Here is a 21203-nt window from a genome sequence, read left to right as displayed (position 1 = left end):
TACCGTGAATTCTTTTAACCCAGTCTTTTTGAAACTTTGAAACTTAGTTACAGAAATATTGCATTGCTATGTCTCAAACTCAAATGTTAATATGTATTAGAATCATAATCAAATAATACTGAATTTTAATAACTTTACACAAATACTCCCATTACCCTAGCAAATAAAGTTTGCAAATACTATTTTAGAATAATATCATTGTGTAAAAATTGAAATATATGCTCTTATAAAATGATGGGCATTTATGTTCTTCCTATTTATACCCTACATAAGCTTCGCATTTTGTTTAAAGCGGAACAAACCCTCAGTCTTAACAATAGGATAATCTTCTAGTGCCAGCTGGAAACCGGTTAAAAAGAATAATCTAGTGCCAGCTGGAAACCGGTTAAAAACAATAAAAGTTTCTAAAGCAAGGAATCTGGCATGTGGCCATTCACGCGTATGAGAGGTGGATGTTGGTCACTGACCAGGCTTGGAATCTTGTGAGGCATCAGCCTCTCTTCAACTGCCTTGGAGAGTCTTCTTTTACCTTGCTCTCCTTCCCCCAAGCCAGTTTTTTATTGAAGCCTGTGCTTTGTTTCATATTTATTCAGCCCAGAAGCTCCGTGGAAGTCAATGTTTTTAAACGGCCTTTCTCGTTTCACATGTTGACCTTCCTTGGGACCGATGCAAATTGCAGTAGATGTCCCTTTTCCTCTGCTTCATCAGAGAGGGCCCAGCTACTTTTTTGTTCTTTAGTATTTTACTTTTGTTATATTGAAGATAATTTGAAAACAATTGTATTGACATTAATGTTTTATGTATCTATCATTTTATCTTAAACATTTTTTGGGAACATAGTAATGATTTAGTCTTTCAGAGTTTGTGTTTTGGGATGTTCGAGACTTTTTTATGCTAGGATTCAGCTGTCTAGCATAGGAGTGCATTTTCACACATTCAACTCAAATTTTAATGGCGTATGATTGCGATCTTCCCTTCTGCTTGCAGGGCCAGTCATGATTGTCGTCTCATCTCTTTCAGTCATTTTGGTGGATGAGGAGGGTGGGTTGTACACCTCATTCCCATCTTTCCCTCCATCCTCACACACAATATGACAAATTTTCTAAAAGACAATTTGTATTTTTCATAGCTACAAACCTGAGGTCTTAACAATAGGATAATTTCTAGCACCTAGTTGAATCCGGTAAAAAAGCAGATGAAAGCAAGGAATTGTGTGGTATCTGGCAACGCATGCATACATCAGGTGAAGAGTGGTCAAACACCGAACATCTACTCCAGTCTTTCCCAACTCAGGATGACTTAACAAAAAGAGGGGCGGCTAGAGGCAGGCAGTATAACGTTAAGTCCTCAGGTTTGTAGCTATGAAAAATACAAATTGTCTTAGAAAATTTGTCATTTGTTCATACGTGAACAAATCCTTGGTCTTAACAATAGGATAGACTCATACTTGGAGGGAGGTATAAGACATCCTAGACCGGCTGGGGGGCCTACCCACCAGTTCAGCTCTCAAAAGAAATAGTTCTTAGAGAGGGACTGAAGCCCGTTGAAAAGCTAGATACACTAAAATCTAACCACTCAGAACCTGAGTGACGTACAATGATATATGGGATAACCATTATATAGGGAACCAAAGAGAAACTTTGACTGTCCAAAGACAAACAAGGGCACTAGGGTTTGTAGTACTCCCGACTCCTCCTTGCTCAGGAGTGGAGCCCAAGCTACTAAATAGTGGGTAAGATATTGTATACTGCAAGACCACATTACCGGTATGACTACCTCACTCACCTGTATCAGACCAGTCCAGCAAATGACGTGTCAATTCCTTAAACCGCCCGAAGGAGGAAGGAAAGGTACAAGAGAAAGGAGGCCAGCCAACTCACTCTTTCTCTCATCCACACAATCATCTTAGGTAAGATACAAAGGTGCCCCGTTAAGGGCATCTATGAGTTACACAACCTGTTGGGCAGCCACCACAGGACCCAGGGAAAACGTGTCCATAGATCTGTGGGCAACATCCTTAAAATAGAAGGAGGTGAAAGTGGACTGGCGTAACCAAGTATCAGCGCTCAGCACTCTATGTACAGCCAAGTTCTTTTTTGAAAGCCAGAGGGGGACCAATACCCCTAACGTCATGTGCTCTAGCCTGCACAGACGTGGTGATGGAATCATCAAGAGTCAAGTATGCCTGTCTGATGGCTTCCCATATCCAAAAAGAGATAGTATTCTTAGACACCTCTTTCTTTGTACGGACTGTACTGACAAAAAGTCTGCGGCAGCCTGGTCTAAGGTGCAGAGTCCTTTTAAGATAGAAACGCAGGGCCTGGACAGGGCACAACAAAAGCTCTTGAGCATCACCACCCACAAAGTCAGTCAGTGATGGAATGGAAAACAAAGCGAACCTGTCATCACGCACCGAGGGATTTTGGGTCTTGGCCACAAATTCCGGAACAAATTCGAAGGACATTGACTTCCAACCCCTGGTGTGCTTCACCTCATAACTCAGACCGTGGAGCTCTCCTACCCTTTTGGAAGATGCCAAAGCCAAAAGGAAAACTGTCTTGGGCGTCAGGTTCCTATCAGATGAGCTTTACAAGGGCTCATATGGACTCTTAGTCAAGCTCTTAAGCACCAAGGAAACATCCCACGTTGGGGGCTTGAGCTCTCTAGGAGAAGACGACTGCAGAAACCCCTTAATTAGCTGGGAAAGTTCCCAGGAAGAGGAGATGTCGATACCCTTCAGGCGTAACACCAAACTCAGAGCCGCCCTGTAGCCTCTAATAGCAGACACGGACAAACTTTTCTCGCCTCTGAGGAAGGTCAAAAAGTCTACTATTCGCTGAATAGAGGTTGCAAGTGGAGAAAAACCCCGTTTACGACACCAATCACAGTAGATCGCCCATTTGCCTTGGTAAACTGCGGAGGTTGACTTCCTAAGACTGCTGGACATGTGCCCAGCTGATTTCTGAGAAAAACCTCTCTCTCGGAGGAGATAGTTGATAGCCTCCAAACGTGAAGAGACGGATTCTACAGACTGGTGGAACCTTTCTGCATGGGGCTGACACAGGAGATGCCGCCAAGGGGGAATCTCCCTCGGAATCTCCGACAACAACTATAGCAGATCTGGAAACCATTCCGCCTGAGGCCACAGAGGGGCTACCAGAGTCTTTCTGAGACCCTGTGAACCCAACAGCCTCTTCAGAACCTGACGGATCAAACAAAACGGAGGGAAGGCATACACCTCTAGGTTGTCCCAGGAATGTTGGAATGCATCTCCTGCCAATGCCAAGGGATCTGGGACCACTAAACAGAACACCTCCAGCTTCTTGTTATAACGTGTCGCGAAAAGGTCCAGCATGGGTTTCCCCAAAATCTGGAAAAGCCTGTCTGCCACCGCTTGATGAAGGGACCACTCTGTGCCTAAGATCTGATCCCGGCGACTGAGTTTGTCTGCAACCACGTTCCGCTTCCCTGGGATATACCTGGCTGAGAGCTCTACTGAATTGCTGATTGCCCACTGGTAAAGATCGACGGTCAAGGCATGAAGTCGCTGAGAAACTAGGCCTCCCTCTTTGTTCATGTAGGCTACCATCGTGGTGTTGTCCGACATGAGAACGACAGTGATCCTCTACCATCCCCCGAAACTCCTTCAGACCCAGGAAAGCCGCCTTCAACTCCAAACGTTGATATGCTGCTGCTTGTCCTCTAAACCCCAAACGCTGAAGCGATGAGGCTGCCTAAGTGCGCGCCCTAACCTGCGAGGGAGGCGTCCGAGAACAGAAGGAAGTCCGGAGGGAGAGAACGCAGAGGGACGCCCTTCAATAGATTCTGGTCGTCCAAACACCAACGAAGGTCTTCTCTCACTTTCAAAGACAGTGGGACCATAAACAGGGAAGAGTCCCCTGCCGGAGACCAGAATTCCCCCAGTCTCCATTGCAGAGACCGAAGATGAAGACGCCCATGAGGGGACCAGCTTCTCCAGGGAAGATAGCACTCCCAGAAGAACCTGCCACTGATGAGCTGACTGATGCGACTTTGAAAGGAAGTTGCGCGCCACAGCCCGCAACTTCTCCAATCTCTGATCCAACGGGAAAACTCTTGCCACTTGTATCGATGACCATTCCCAGGTAGAGAATCCTTTGAGTGGGTAGGAGGTTCGACTTTCCCTGGTTAACTAAAATGCCCAGGTCCAGGCAGAACTGAAGAAGACGATCCCTGTCTTGCAGCAGCCTCTCCCTGGAAACTGCCAAGACCAACCAATCATCGAGGCACCTCAGCAAATGGATCCCCTGAGCATGGGCCCAACTTGACACGAAAGAGAAGACCTTTGTGAACACTTGAGGGGCTGTGGTCAACCCGAAGCACAAGACTTTGAACTTGAAGATCTTGTCCGTCAGAGAGAAGTGAAGGAACTTCCTGGACGTGGGATGAACAGGGATTTGGAAGTATGCGTCCTTCAAGTCTATCGACAGCATGAAGTCGCCTTCCCTCACGGCTGCCAACACCAAGCGTGGGGTCTCCATCTTGAACCGTGTCTTCCTGATGAAGCAATTCAAGGTGGATAAGTCGATCACAGACCTCCATCCTCCCGACGCCTTGGGCACAAAGAAGATGTCTGTGAAACCCTGGGGGCCGGACGCACTACTTCCGCTATCGCATCTTTGTCCAACATTTTCTGCACTTCCTCCTGAAGAGCCAAGAACTTCAGAGAATCTGGGGATACGTCTTCCTGAGCTGCGGCTTGTCCGACAGAGGAGGAGAGAAGTCGAATGGCAACAGGCATCCCACCCGAAGGACATCTACCACCCACTTCTCCACCCCGTAACCCTGCCACTTGGCCCAATGGCCAGCCAGGCAACCCCCCACCCGTGGCGCAGGAGAGGGAGAGGCGCCAAACCTACCGACGGCCCCCTTGACCTCTGCCCCTGGGGCCTCTTCTTGGTTTAAAGGAACGAGAGCGAAAGGGGCGTTGATCCTGAGACTTGGGCTGTGTCGAACGGGAAGGCCCTGCCAAACTCGAGGTCCTCGATGGCCTACCAGGCAACGATCTCCTCGATTGCTGCTGGACTGGGGGCGGAGGGGGGGCCAGATGTCTCCGAGGGCGGGACTCTGATTTAGATACGGCTTGGTGCACCAGTCGGTCCTTGGTGTCAGCCAGACGTCGGTCTATCGCGTTTTCAAGTTCTGTCCGTGGTAACAAAAATTGCGACTCCAACAGATCACCAATCCTCAAGGCCAGCAAAGACTCGGTGTTGAGCAACCTCTCCATCCTAGACAAAGCCGCGTTCGCTCAGAACTTGGGAGCCCCTCTGCTTCACTTCATCTGACAGAGATGCCACTTCATTAATAATCGATTTGTGTGTTTGTGCTGTAAAGAGAGAGAGACTTTGGAAGCAGTCAGTACTGTCAGCGGTGTGTTCCTTGCTGTCATCGGACCCTCTTGCTTGCCAACAATATGGGATTGTCATGCGGGGATACCAACCTTAAGACTGCTTTGAATATCGTCTTACTATGATGTTTGACTTGGTACCCTTTTGTCATATGTTATAATTTTAGTAGTTTTGTTTTAACGTTTCCCCACACTACACACAATGTTCCATCTCTCTCTCTCTCTCTCTCTATGTACAGCGTTTGACTGAGGGGTGATCTCTTTTCCTATTCCTTTGGCAATGGATTTTCTTGGAAAATCTTCACTACTCCTTCTCCTCCTCCTCCAAGTATGCGATCGTGTTCCAGTCTGTGTTGATCTTCACTTGCATCAGTTCTCAGGCTGGTTCTTCATCTCCTCAGCCTCTGAGTTCGTCACGAATTTTGGGGGAGAAGGTGAACACGGCTGCATACACGATCCTTGCTCACCTGTGTATATGATGGAGATCCTACTCCAGCCATTCATCTTCCAGAGTCTGGGTTTGAGACTGATGAAGGTCCTACTCTCACCGTTCATCTTGCAGAGTTGGGTTGAGATACCTCTAGGCAAGAATGATCTCCCTGATGTTCTCACTTGGATCATTCTACTTATCATGACAGTGTACATGATTGAGATCCTACTTTATGCTTGTGGTGGTGGTCTCACTGATGTTCACTCGTAGATCATTCTACATCACACGACCGTGTACGTATTTCATCACTTGTCCATGTATGTGAGTCATTACACATCAAGGTGTTTGATTCATCCATGTCCATATCCACCTGTCCACATACGTGGTTCATCGCACGGCCGCGTTCCAGTGTCTTCCTTTTCAAGTTGGATTCAGATATTCCATTATATTTGGAAATGTAATTCTTCTGGAAGACGTGATCACGGAGGTAATTCAGAACATCTGTGCAAATGCCTGTAAATGGGTTCATTCAATCAAGCCATCCAGCCTTCTTTGGGATTCAGGCATACTTTCCGGTTAAGTACTTTAGTCTAGGCCAAGAAGGCTTAAAGGCGAGGAAAGGTAAGGAACTGCTGTCCTTTCTGTTTTAGCCTAGCCTAGCTAGTTCAAGGCTACCTTACCTTACCATCTCTCCATATTCTGCTAGCCTAAGTGTTGGAGTTCTCAGCCTAGCCCAGCTGGTTTGAGATTATGTATTTTTGGGCATAATCTTCAAATTACCAGATGTTCTGCTTCTTGATTCTGCAAGATTTTCCCATTCTTTAAGAGGTTGGCATTGGGTTGGGTTAGGTTCAATTCCTAAATTTTCCTTTTCATCTGAGTAACCAGATCAGTAATGTAACTCATATTCTGGTGTTCTTATCCTCAAAATTGTATGTAATACTCACCTTGCAAGCTCCCTCGGACTGTGTAAAGGATGACCTTCAAGATCCAACTCACCAACCAACGAGGAAAATAAAGGGAAAGAGGGAAAGGTCCCTTGCCACAAACTCTCTACTACAGAGCACCCTGACACAACACCCTACTTAATCAGAGACATAATCCATACAGGAGGTCTTCTATTCCTCCATGAAATCTGATTCTCCTGTTTCTCTTTGACCACTCACTTGTGGTTTCACTGATTCTTCTGAGACTGAATCATCACTTGACATTTTGCTTTAGCTATCAGATAGAGAAGCTGGAACTACAACTGGTCACACTTCCAACACATGCCTCGGCATTCCATCCACGGAAATGTTGTTCAAGGAGTTCACACGAGTAACCATCCCTTTACGCCATTGAGTAGTACAACGGGCATCCGGAGGCTTCACCCACACCTCCTCTCCCATCTTCATTGAAAGGGGCATGTCTTGGCTGGTATCTGCTCCTTTGGGGACTACTGAAGGGTATCTCCACTCATATCTGTACACTGCGTGATGTGGAACAGATGATTAATCCTGTCTGGACTTTGGTGTGCTATTGTACCAGAATACTGCTTCAGTAGGACTAATTCATCCCCTCTCTGCAATAGCCTTAATGGTCCTATGGTGCCTTTCAACTATTCCATTTCCTCCCAGTCGATAAGCAGCCCGAAACGCCCTAACATTGTTCCAACGAGACAACATATCTCCTAAACACTGTGACCTAAATGCTGTACTATTATCCAGTAGTAGTTCATCAACTGACCCTCTTTCCAAAAAGATATTCAACTCAACAGATATTTCTTAAGCATCTTCTCTCTTTAACTTCTCCATATTGCAAAATTACCTGGACCACAGTCAACCACTGATAAATAGGGTATATGTCTGTAATGAGTAACATCAATAGCTAGGTGCTGCCAGTTTCTGTCAACACTTAATTCACCTCCTTTGTGCACCACAGGAGCAGGATCAGTGGACTGACAATGATCACAACACTGAACTACCTTCTTCACACATTCTCTGGAAACTTCAAGGTCCATCTTCTTGGCTAAATATAGTGTTCTATCAATTCCCATATGGTGTTTGTTATGCAACTCTGTTAGATCAACTACAGCACCTGCAAAGAGATGTGCATGTTCGACTTCATTGCTTGCCAAACAACTGTTCTTGACTCTCGTCAGAATATCAGCTTTATTCGTCTATGTAGGCACCATCTGAACTACAATATTTAAACCAAACTATGTAATCAATTCCTTCAATGTTCCCAAACGTTTTAATTGTCATCTCGGCAGCTCCCTTTGTGTGAACACGCTTCTCAGCACTTATTACAGATTTCAACCATGCTCCCACAGTTGCAGTCAGTCCTCAGTTCAATTGACTCAAGACCCCATTTAATGGCCACATTTACCCCTTTCAAAACAGCTTCTAGTTCGGCAACATTAATGTGGTTGAAATCATCTTTTTTTCTAAGCCACACACCATACTCAACACTCGGCACACACCAATTTCCTCTCACAGGATCGTTTAACTTTACTCTCTCAATTACCTCTTTAATCATCAACATGGACTACTCACCGACAGGATCCTTCCAGCATGCTCCTAAGGCTCTTCTCTTAATGTAGCTGCATGCAACTCTTAACCATCCAGCTATGGGATAATGGCCCACTAATGTACCAGAAACTGAAAACAATTCCCTCCTTGTAAGCATATCTGTAACTTCAGGCACTTTACCTCTCTGAAACATCAACTCTCCTCCAACACTTGGCAGTTGCAATCCTAAAGCAGCTCCTCCATTCAGTGACTCAGGGGACTTAGTTATCAGCCCAAATGTATTTACGTGTCTAATTACCTCATCAGCAGAAGTTATTGATTCATTCACAAGAATGTCATCTACATATGAACTGGTTGCTCTCTTGATTTTTTCATCCTTACTTAATATGGTCTTCATTATCTTAGACACAATCCATGGTGCCGAGTTCAACCCAAATCCCAATCTTGTGGTGCCGAGTTCAACCCAAATCCCAATCTTGTAAGGCAAAATGTCTGCCCCTTATAGTTCACTAGTTGATATGGTCACAATTTTTCATCAATGCTAAACTGTGGGTAAGCCAACCTCAAATCCACAACAGACACACTGCATACATCAGTCACATCATCACCAGTGTGACACTTGTCATTCACATTAAGTTCCCGAAAATCAAGCACTGGTCTCACCTTATTTTTTGTTGGCTGTTCCACTGCCATTAGAGGAGTGATACCTTCTTTGACTTCTTTCCATGGAACTAAAATCCATTCAGCAATCCACCTGTCCACTTCCTTCTCAAATTCCTCCTTCTTCCAACCCTCAAGCTTTTTATCATAACTTATTTTGTTTGTCAATGTCACAGGTTCATTGTTTTTCCAAAACCACCTGACTGTCCATCAAATACTGCATGAAAGTGGGTCTTCAATAACAACTGTTGGACAACCATCATCACTCTCACCACTAAGTCTATGCTCAATTTCTTGACTAACTGAAGCAACACACAAGGCACCAAAACAAACCTTGCCTTGGGTCACTGTGACACCTCCCAAGTAGTCAATAACATCAACTCCTAACACCACATCAACACCATTAACCAGCTGTTCCGACACTACAGCCCTCACGGTTACACATTCACCGTTCACACCTATCTTCAGCCAATCTGCAACTTTACACTTAACATGACTCCCATCAAAAGCACTGATATACACCTCACCTCTATATTGGGGCACATATCTGGAATGTACCACCGATGTGGAGCAGCCTGTATCCACAAGTCCTTTTGCAGGCTCATTACCAATCCAAGCATCAATTATAGGCAATGTATCAAGGTGCACCTTTCTATCATCTCACAAGGGCGGCTATAGGCACAGGAATCGCCCCTTACTCGCTTTCCGCAACCTGTTCTTGACAACGACTGGCAATATGACCAATTTTATTACACCTAAATCATCTCGCCTGTGTCTCTAGCAGCTACAGGCGCAGGAATCACCCCTTACTCGCTTTCCATAACCTGTTCTTGACAACGACTGGCAATATGACCAATTTTATTATACCTAAATCATCTCACCGGTGTCTCTTTACAGTCTTTTATCATATGAGGGCCACCACATCGGAAACATTGACCCTTAAATTGGATAGGCCTAGCCCTATTCTCAGGTTTCCCACCACCACCTCCTTCTCCACTCTTCTTGACAGCCACAGCTACCATACCAACTTGTTGTTTAGATGACAAATTCCTAGCATGATTGAGCAATTCACTCATTGCCATCATCATCACATTTGGCACTTGCTGTAAAGCAACACTAATATTATCTGGGAAACCATTGACAAAATTTAGTTTCACCACATTTTCTAAGGCACCCTTATCAAACTTTGCTAAACTGGCCAACCTCCTTATCTCATTAGCATACACATCAACTGGATCTCTCGTCCACTTCATCTGAACCAGTTTTCCAAAAGCAGAAAATGCATCATCAGTAAATGCTACTTTGTTTTTTCTGAATTTTCGCTGCATTTTCTTGGTCTTCATCACTCATCTCCCAATAAAGTGCACATACAATGGAATAAAACTGGCTAAGTTTGATATATTCTGTAGCTTAGCCACTAAGGTTACTTTCTTCAACCATACTTTCTTGGAATAGGCCTAGATAGCTTGTAGTGAAACTCATCTTGCAAGCTCCCTCAGACTGCGTAATGGATGACCTTCAAGATCCAACTCGCCAACCAACGAGGAAAATAAAGGGAAAGAGGGAAATGTCCCTCGCCACAAACTCTCAACCATGGAGCCCCGGGGCACAACATCCTACATCCGACTGACTACTGCCCAGGTGCAGACAATCCCACTCACATGTAACTGCACCAGTATTTCCAAAAAATCCTAAATTACATTAATGACATGACAGAAGTAGGTAGGATCCATCTTAACTGTTTATGTTGCTCAGGGACACTGCCATGGTAGTTTCTTACCCAAAAGGGGGGGCTTGTGTCCTATCATTATGGAACTCGATCTTCTCGAAGGGTCATCAGGTGGGCTGAACCCCCCGCCGGTTCAGGGTACTTGTACCTCCCTCCAAGTATAAGTCTATCCTTTTGTTAAGATCGAAGGTTTATTCTGCGAATGAGCAAATGACAAATTTTTAATAAATTTGTATTTTTCATAGCTAACAAACCTGAGGTCTTGAACGTTAACTGCCCATCTCTAGCTGCCTCTCTCATATCCTGGGTTAGAAGAAAGACTGGTGCGTCACGAGGTTCCAAGCATGGTCAGTGACCAACATCCACCTTGTATATGCATGAGTTGCCAGATGCCACAGATTCCTTGCTTTACAGTCTTTGATTGTTTTTAACCAGTTTCCAGCTGGTACAAGAGGATTATCCTATTGTTAAGACCTCAGGTTTGTAAGCTATAAAAAATACAAATTAATTAAAAATTTGTCCTTTTTTATGAACAGATCATCTTCATAACATTTATTTTTAAAAACAATTTAGTGTTTCCCCTGTATTCAGGGGGGATGCATACCAGACTCCCCAACAAAAAGTTGAAACCCCTATAAAAATGCTTAAAACTGCCTATTTTGTTAGTTAAAACTCAAGAAAAACCCACTAAAGATGTTTATAATTGGTTTTTTAATAGTTCTATCACAAAAAGTGCATTTTATGATGAAATTAATAAAAAATAATTTGAATTTGTGGATATTCCTCGTATAAAAATGCTGCGAATGCACAAATTTCCTGCGAATAATGGGTAGATATGGTCCATAGCGAATTCCATGAATATGTATGGTCCATAGTGAATTCCGTGAATATGAGTCCACAAATGCCAAGAACTCGAATACGGGGGGGTCTACTGTATACAGAAAGACCAATTCTGCATTAGTTACCACTGAAGAGACTGTAGGTGCCTCTGCCTGCTGGGAACAAGCTTCTCTAACATTGTCAGAGGACCAAAAACTACTCTCCACCACTAAGCGGATTGCTACTGTCACAATAGGAGGCCAGTCCTACACACCATATCTTTTGCAGCCATAGACCTTAGTGAGATGCCACCTGTCCCCAAGGGAGCTGGCTGAGCTACATGACTATTGAGCAGCTACCACAGACCCCAAGAAGAAAAAAAAAGGTATCCAAGTATATATGGGTAATATTCTGAAGGTAAAAGAGGGGGTGATGTGGTCTGTTTTGACCACATTCAAATCCTTAGTACCTGTCTGACAGGCTCTTCCTGAATGTGAGGGGCAAACCAATTTCCCTGACCTTGTGAAATCTCACCTGGAATGAGCTGCTGTCCACCAGGCCAGCTGTGAAGTATGCCTATTTGACCATTACAAAGTCAAAAGAAATGGTGCTCTTGGCCACCTCTTCTGGTCAAGCCAGAACTAACAACAGGTTGTAAGCACCCATTCTTAAGGTCCTTAAGATTCAGAATCATCATACCCTGATGACTACCCGGAGAATCAGATAGAATGGGGAGAAGGCTTAGGCCTTAAGACTTGTACCATGGATGCAAAGGACGTCTCAAGATGCCAACAGCATCTGGTGTTCCTAGGAGGTCACCCATCCAAGTACTGACCACATCCAACGTTGCTGGACTTGGTTGATCGGATGAGAAGTGGTACTTTCAACATGGTACAACCGTTGGCTGTTATGCCTAAGGCCAGAAAGACAGCTGAACAGACACAGCTTCTGTGTGTCAAGATAGAAGGCCTAACTTGACCATCTTCCAAGATCGAATAATCGGAATGTTGAGATGCCAAGACTGAACTTGTCTGTTATACATCCATCTTGCATGGAATGTGTCTGGTTGACCACTGTGCTGATTGGGCTACTGTCCATCCGTGCAACTGTACCATCAATCGAGGAGAATAGGAGGACAAGAGCCCCCCCTCCCCTCTTTTTGACTATGGAACTACCATGGTACCGTTGCTTATCTATACCATGGAACACCTATCCTTGGATCCTGAGGCTTGAAACACTGAGAAGTTCTAGAATATTGAAGTACAAGTTATGTTAGGTTAGGCTAGGTTTAGTTTAGGCTGGGTTAGGTTGGGTACTAATCTATTGAATTGCAGGCAACTACCATTCTAGTTGATGCCTTGAGGCATAAAGTATCCTTGGAGGGGAATCGTGTAGCGACACTCGAAAGGAGATACCTGTCATCTAATCATAAGTTAGGTCCTGTCTCTCTTCTCCAAGAGGGGAAGGGAAGGAATGGAGAGTCTCTTGTCAAAGAGGCAGGAATCTTGAAACCGCACTGAAAGGAATGGAGAAGCTTTTCATGAAGAACTGGCCTCACCGGTGACGACAATGACCAAGAACAACTTACGATTGCCAAGCTGGCTGTCTCTGTCAGAGCAAGGGCAACCTTGCTGCTGTAGCTGTTAAGACTAGCAGATACTTCTCTTGCTTCGGTGAAAATTCGGACTCCCAAGTTCATGCAACACTCAGGCTGCAATCAAATCCAAGAGGTCTGAGCTGGCCTAAAAACACTGCACATGACAGCTCACAAGGACCAATCAATCATAATATACATCAGGAGATGTAGTTTGAATGAAGGTGCACTAGATAAGGCCAAGACAAGAAGTCAAGTGGATACTGGGTAGAGGTTGGAAGCTCACAACAGAGCTAGTCATGGAGCAGCGGTCTGTCTGAAGGAGTGCTAAGTCTTCCCAGGAATCAAGAGGGAAAATTGAGAAAGGATTGAAGAATAAGCATATTTGGAACACTCGTCCCTCAAACCCTATGTAGGACCCAAGTCGGACTACCTGATGGTTGCAAGTACAAGGTGTGTCATTTCTATCTTTAACTGAGTCTGTTGAAATGGATCAGGCAAGAAAGAACTATGACTGGTTTCCAATTACCCTTAGAAATCAGGAACCAGACTAAAAATTTTCACAATGTATTCATTCAGCATAGCCTTGATTTCCCAGCAGGGGAAGATTCTTTTGCGAGCTGGAACGAATTGTGAACATAGACCAGATGGTTGACAAGGAATGGTAGGAACTCGATGGGAAGTTAATATCCTACCGAAGACATCTACATACTACCTAGGTTTCGGACATCATAATATGATGCATAAAGCTGCGACCTTCCCCCACTGACAGCCACACATGGGGAGGAAAGCCATCTTAGCATCTATTCTTCTTCTTACCTTACTCCCTCTTCCAGGAAGGGAAGGGGTTTGAAGGAAGACTTTCAATTGCTTCTGTGGCCCCAAAAAGGATTGAAGAAATTCATTGACATGTCTCAAATCTGTCACAAAACTTGGAAGTATGATGGCCAGTAGCTAAGACCAATCCCAGAATGAATCATTCAAAGGGTAAAATAAAAATATATTCCGATGGTACAGGGGAACACCTTGTACGACCAGTATTTATTGAGTCCTATTCTGATGCCTAGAGAAGCATGACCACTTGGTTATGCCACTCTACTGACTTGAAAAGAAGAGGATCAGCCCTGGTTCTGATGTTTCTACCTGGTATTCTCTTTGTTCCCTGCGAACACCCCATAAATCGATTAGTACTAACGAGTCTCAAATGCTCAGACACAAAAATGACCAATGACTCCAGTTGATGTAACAACTGAGTCATTGAGAAAGGCTGACGGAACCAGAGAGGGTGGCCTAATAAACATTCAAGCCGATCCAAAGACCAAAGACTCATTGGTAGATGAAGACTGTGGACGATCCATGGAGAGAGGAGATAACACATGTACAGGTCCCGGAGAACTGTCGTATTCACCCAGTCGAGAAGTGTTGCTACAAGGGAAGTGGTCCTGGCCACATTGGGATATTTCTCATATGAAGGGCACAGTCTCAATCACACAAGGTAAGTCGGAGCTGCCCTTTAAATGTGACATTGTCTCCTTTTCTTCATGACTGTGGTCTCAATCTTCATACAGGCAAACCTTGCTTATTGGTGGCATCATGTAAAAGTGTTCTGATTTTATGGGACTTAGCTAACAACATTGTTAACCAGATTTTCGGCAACAGTAAGCAATTTTCCGCAGCAGTAAGTGGTTTATCAGCATCAGTAACTGGTTTATTGGCATCCGTAAATGGTTTATAGGCACTTAAGACATCACGAACGCCATTTATTACTATCGTTATCAGCAAATTTTGGTTAATGGTGCTTAGCCAGGAACAGAATCCCTGCTGTAAACCAGGGACTGCCTATATGTATTAAGGAAAGCAACTGACAAAGAAAACACTGCAACTGCACTCTCTCAATGAAAATGGTCCTCTCACAGTAGTCGTCATCAACAAAACCCCTAAAGACGCACAGTCAATTTGCCTGTCAGAGGCATGGTCTTCCATAAGGTGTACAGAAACTTACAACTGCAGTCAGAAACATAAGGGGATCTGAAGAAACCTGTGCTATCAAAACTGGAACTATCTTGGCTCTAGAAGAGCTACAGTGCCAAATTTGGGGGTTTGCATGGTATATTTAGGAACAACTGGAACTCTATAGGCAGTTGGGATTAAATTTCTATTCAACTACAAAAGTTTTTAGAGTATTATAGTATATATAGTATATGAATATTATTCAAAGACAACATATAATTCTTTTTCATTTTCTATTGAGTAAGAACAACTAAACAAATACTCCTATCCTAGATGTAGAATGTCGAAGTCCCTGTGGATGAATGAGGCCATGAAGGTCTGGTAGAATAATCCTGATCATTGGATGTACTAGCTGTTACCTAAAATGGACACTGACCACTCCAGGTGATTGCTGCACATTCACGAACGTGAGCGGGTGGGAGGAAGCGCAAATCACACAACCATGGGAAGCCCTAGACATCAATGCCTGTTGCCAAACCATGGAAGAAGAAATGCTCTCGGAAGAGCGATCTGGTGGGAGAGCTGAGTGATTCCGTTCACCAGGGAACTCTCCATGAGAACATAGAGTGGAGGCACTGCCCCACAGTGCCATGGAGATGTTAACGGCCTTGTTAACAACAAGGTAAATATGGGAGGGGAAATTGCTGTTACAGACGCCCTACAGATGTCAGTCAACTGTCCACACAATTGTGGTGGCGGGAATTGTTCTGTGCAGAGTGATCCATTCATTATGTGAACTTGTTGGGGGTTGGTTATTTGCATACCAAGCGACCACAGTATCAGTATGACTACCTTACTCACCTGTATCAGACCAGTCCAGCGAATGACGTGTCTGTTCCTCGACCTGCCCGAAGGAAGAAGGAAAGGTGCAAGAGAAAGAAAGAGACCAGCCAACTCACTCATTCTCTCATTCACACAATCATCTTAGGTAAGATACAATAGTGTCCTGTTAAGGGCAACCATGAGTTACACAATCTGTTGGGCAGGACCCAGGGAAAATGTGTCCATAATCTGTAGGCAACATCCTTATGATAGGAGGTGAACATGGATTGGTGTAACCAAGTACCAGCGCTCACCACCCTATGCACAGCCAAGTTCTTTTTGAAAGCCAGAGAGGGACCAATACCCCTAACGTCATGCGCTCTAGCCTGCACAGACGTGGCGGCAGAATCATCAAGAGTCAAGTATGCCTGTCTGATGGCTTCCTGTATCCAAAAAGATATAGTATTTTTCGACACCTCTTTCTTTGTACTCCCCGTGCTAACATAAAGCCTCTGACAGCTTGGTCTAAGGTGCTGTGTCTTTTTAAGGTAGCAACGCAGAACCCTGACAGGACACAACAAAAGCTCTTGAGTATCACAGCCCACAAAGTCATTTAGTGATGGAATGGAAAAGGAGGTTAACCTATCATCATGCACTGAGGGATTTTGGGTCTTAGCCACGAATTCCGGGACAAATTCAAAGGACACTGACCCTGAACCCCTGGTGTGCTTCACATCATAGCTCAGACCATGCAGGTCCCCAACTCTCTTCGAAGATGCCAAGGCCAGGAGAAAAACTGTTTTGAGTGTCAAGTCCCTGTCTGATGAATGACGCAAAGGCTTATATGGAACTTTAGTGAAACTTCTCAGGTCCAAGGAAACATCCCACATTGGGGGCTTGAGGTCCCTAGGAGAACTCGATTGCTCAAACTCTTTAACTACCCAGGAAAGTTCCCAGGATGAGGAGATGTCGATACCTCTAAGACATAACACTAAATTAAGGGCCGCCCTGTAACCTCTAATGACGGGAACAGAGAAACCTTTCTCATCTCTGAGGAGGGTCAAAAAGTCTGCTATGTGCTGAATAGAGGTTCCAAGTGGAGAAAAACCCCGTTTACAATACCAAACACAGTAAATCTCCCATTTGCCTTGGTAAACTGCAGAGGTCGATCTTCTGAGACTGCTGGACATATGCCCTGCTGTCCTCTGAGAAAAGCCTCTCGCTTGGAGGAGATACTTGAAAGCCTCCAACTGTGAAGAGAGAGGGATTCTACTGACTGGTGGAACCTTTCTACACGCGGCTGACACAGGAGATGCTGCCAAGGGGGAATTTCACTCGGAACCTCCGACAACAACGACAGCATATCTGGAAACCATTCCGCCTGAGGCCAAATAGGGGCTACCAAAGTCATCCTGAGACTGAACTCATCAGCCTGTTCAGGACTTGACGGATCAAACAAAACAGAGGGAATGCATAAACCTCCAGGTTGTCCCAGGGATGTTGGAATGCATCCTCCGCTAATGCTAGAGGATCTGGAACCATTGAACAGAATATCTCGTTTCCTGTTGAACCAGGTTGCAAAAAGGTCCAGCGTGGGTCTCTCCCTAACCTGGAAGAGCTTGTCTGCTACTACCTAATGGAGGGACCACTCTGCTTAGGATCTGATCCCGACGACTGAGTTTGTCTGCGACCACATTCCGTTTGCCTGGGATATACCTGGCTGAGAGCTCTACTGAATTGCTGACCACCCACTGGTGAACCTCGAGGTCAAGGCGTGAAGTTGACATGAAACCAGGCCTCCCTGCTTGTTTACATAAGCAACCACTGTGGTGTTGTCTGACATGAGAACGACAGAATGACCCTCTACTTTCTCCTGAAACTCCTTCAGACCCGGGAAGGCTGCCTTGAGCTCAAAGACGTTGATATGTTGCTGTTTGTCTTCCAAACTCCAAATGCCCAAGGCAATGAGACCACCTAAATGGGGGGGGGGGGCGCGCGTCTGAAAACAGAAGGAAGTCTGGGGGGAGAGAACGAAGAGGAACACCGTTCAAGAGATTTCGGTCGTCCAACCACCAACGAAGGTTTTCTCTCACTTCCAGAAACAGAGGAACCCTTAATAGGGGCGAGTCCCCCGCCGGAGACCAGAATTCCCTCAGCCTCCATTATAGAGATCGAAGATGATGATGCCCATGAAGGACCAGCTTCTCCAGAGAAGACAAAATTCCCAGAAGAACCTACCACTGATGAGCTGACTGACGTGGTTCCGACAGGAAGTTACACGCCACCACTTGCAACTTCTCCAACCTCTGATTCGACAGGAAAACCCTTGAAACCGCTGTATGCGTCCCTCAAATCTATTGACAGCATGAAGTTGCCTTCCCTCACAGCTGCTAACACTGAATGTGGGGTCTCCATCTTGAACCTCATTTTCCTGATGAAATGATTCAAGGTGGATAAGTTGATTACAGGTCTCCAATCTCCCAACGCCTTGGGCATCAAGATGTGACTGTAAAACCCCGGAGACGGACGCACCACTTCCTCTATTGCATCCTTGTCCAGCATCTTCTGCACTTCCTCCTGGAGAGCCAAGAACTTCTGAGAATCTGGTAGATACACCCTCCTGAGCAGAGGCTTGTCCAAGAGCGGGGGAGAGAAGTCAAATGGTAGTAGATACCCCACCCAAAGGACATCTACTACCCACTTCTCCGCCCCATAACTCCACCACTTGGCTCCCTGGCCTGCCAGGCACCCCCCCCCACCCATGGCACAGGAGAGGGAGAGGCACCTCACCTACCAACAACCCCCTTTACCTCTGCCCCTGGGGCCCCTTCTCAACTTGAAGGAGCGGGAGCGAAAGGGATGTTGGTACTCTGATCTAGGCTGGGACGAATGGGGAGGCCCTGCCAAAACCAAACTCCTTGACAGCCTACCAGGTGACGACCTTCGTGACCGCTGCTGGGCAGGGGGAGGAGGAGGAACCGGACGTCTCCGAGGATGAGACTCTGACTTGGACACAGCCTGGTGCACTAATTTGTCCTTCGTGTCAACCCAGCGGCAGTCTATCGCATCCTCCAGCTTAGTCCAAGGGAACAGAAATTGAGATTCCAAAAGATCCCCATTCCTCAATGCCAGCAAGGACTCAGGGTCAACCCATCTTTCCATCCTGGATAAAGCTGCGTCTCTTCCAATCAGGAGAAGGTTAGACCATAAATCAACACTGAGGTGTGCAAGATATGAGAATGCCTTGCCTCAGACTGCAACAAACTGGCAAGAGAGGAAGCGCTCACCAACTCTCCTCTGGGGACCTGTCAGAAGCTATCTTGGCAATGACCGCCGACCAGAAGTCCAACCAAGAAACCATCTGCAACATGGAGGCTGCCATAGACTCCAAAGCTGAGGCATCCTGTGGAGACAAGGATGGAGCCAGAGACCTCACCTGCTCCAAAGTCAACCCTGCCTTCAGACAAATGACATCCGGGTTAAGATGACGTGACATCAAGTATGCAGAGTTGGTAGCATAGGACTTTCTATGCCTCGTGAGAGGCAGGGGAAGCAACTTGGCAGAGCCCCTAGAGCGAAGCAATCCATCCCAATCTAAAACAGAGGCGTTTACATTATGTAAGACCGACTGGACATGCCCCGACAAGGGATGTTGAAACAATGACTTGGGATCTTGCGTAGCTCCCAGCAAGGTTTCCAAGCAGGAAGGAGTGAAAGACAAATGAGCCTGAGTCCTACTCTCCAAATTGTTGAACCCATGAATGAGATCGACAACCTCTGTAAAGGAAGACGAAAACTCTTGTGTCTCCCTTCTCCTGCTATTGCAATGGAGACCGATGATGAGAAGAATATGCAGGCTTATCTAAAGCGCCTTCCTCATGTAAACCAACAAACGAGCCAGCAGCCAAACAGCCCGAAAGACCAACCAACCTGTCTGGGCTCGATCCAAGTGCCAACTCCTGCGACAAACCAACCACAACACTAGAGACATCACTACGCACTCTCCCAAAAGAAGACTCGCGTACATGGCCACATAAGAGTATGTGCGGGGCGGATGCACACATACGTGTGTAGGAAAAGTGTCTCGAACACTCGATAAAGAACGAGAATCCCTCAGAGTTGAACCCCGGGTAGTACCAGGGAGAGGGGCAGGCAAACACTCCTGCTGCCCTAACTCCGTGCTCACAACCTTCGACCTCTTGACAGGCGCCTTGAGATCCTTACAGCGATGAATAGGCCCTGGAGAAAGAGAAGCGGAAGCATTTACAACTTGTGCATGAATGTGGGAGGTTGCAACACACGACTCGATGCAGAGGACAAAGCAGCCACTGATTGCACAGGGGATGAAAAACTAACACTCAGTATCACCAACACTCGCAGGAAGAAGGGTGTGCTGCTCCTCACTCGCAGACGAAGAAAGGGCAGTCCTTAGCCTTCCAACACTTGATACGCCGATGCGGTGGAGATGGGAGAGAAGGAGAGGAAGACAGCACTGACTCCTTACACAGACTCTTTGCAGGAGGCAGGGGTGACACAACATGCTTGCTTCCAGTCCTCCCAGCCGACATGGCAGCAAACCTATCTTCTAAAACAGAGTCCAATCTCTTTAGACCCGCCTGACATAAAGCCTCAGACGGATCAGCAAGAGAAGGGGCCGATGACATGGAAGGGAGATGCAGAAAACTGGATGGCAGAGATGATGTCACGGCAGCAAATGATGACGACACAGACGAGCGAGGCGGCGCAGTGGCGGCAAATGGGAGTGATGTCATCGATGGAAGTGACGTCATAAGCGGCAATGATGTCACGGCTTTCCCCCAATCTGAATGGGAAGCAGACACTACTGGCGGAAGGAACAAAATGGCTGAAACCGTGACGTCACCAGCAGGGCTGATACCACAGCTTCCTTCTGACTTGAAGAAGCAGCAATCATCACTGGCGGAACAATATAATATGGCTGACCTCGGCTACCAACAAAGACGGGGCCACGAGGAGGGGGGAGTGCCTGAACAGCGTGAAGAGGGGGGTGGCAAGCAACCAATTAGTATGTCAGCAAACCCCTAAGGAGGGTGGACCCCGTAGTGCAAGTGTCCCTCCAGCTGCCATTTTGGACGCCTCCAAATCTGAAATTAAAGAAATTGATGAAAAAGCCTCCTCCCTCTCAGGAATTAAATTAACTCCCGAGGAAGAGGGACGACATTACATAATAAATCAGCCTGAGGGCTTCCTGATACTTCCAACGATGAATCAATGGAAGAAAAGGAAGGGGACAAAGGCACAACACTAGCATGGGGTGTGACAAC

General features: G+C 45.9%; 1 protein-coding gene and 1 pseudogene across 1 annotated transcript in view; both read right to left on the bottom strand.

The window, feature by feature from the left end:
- The window catches only part of LOC135221254 (uncharacterized), a 395658-nt gene that overhangs the window by 614 nt on the left and 373841 nt on the right, over positions 1–21203 (bottom strand). The gene's annotated exons all lie outside the window — the stretch shown is intronic.
- LOC135221598 (5S ribosomal RNA) lies at positions 12321–12439 on the bottom strand (annotated as a pseudogene).

The sequence above is a fragment of the Macrobrachium nipponense genome, chromosome 2 (assembly GCF_015104395.2).
Source record: "Macrobrachium nipponense isolate FS-2020 chromosome 2, ASM1510439v2, whole genome shotgun sequence".
In the NCBI taxonomy this organism is placed as follows: domain Eukaryota; kingdom Metazoa; phylum Arthropoda; class Malacostraca; order Decapoda; family Palaemonidae; genus Macrobrachium; species Macrobrachium nipponense.
Note: the sequence above shows the minus strand (reverse complement) of the source record. Positions and strands in the feature narration are given on the sequence as shown.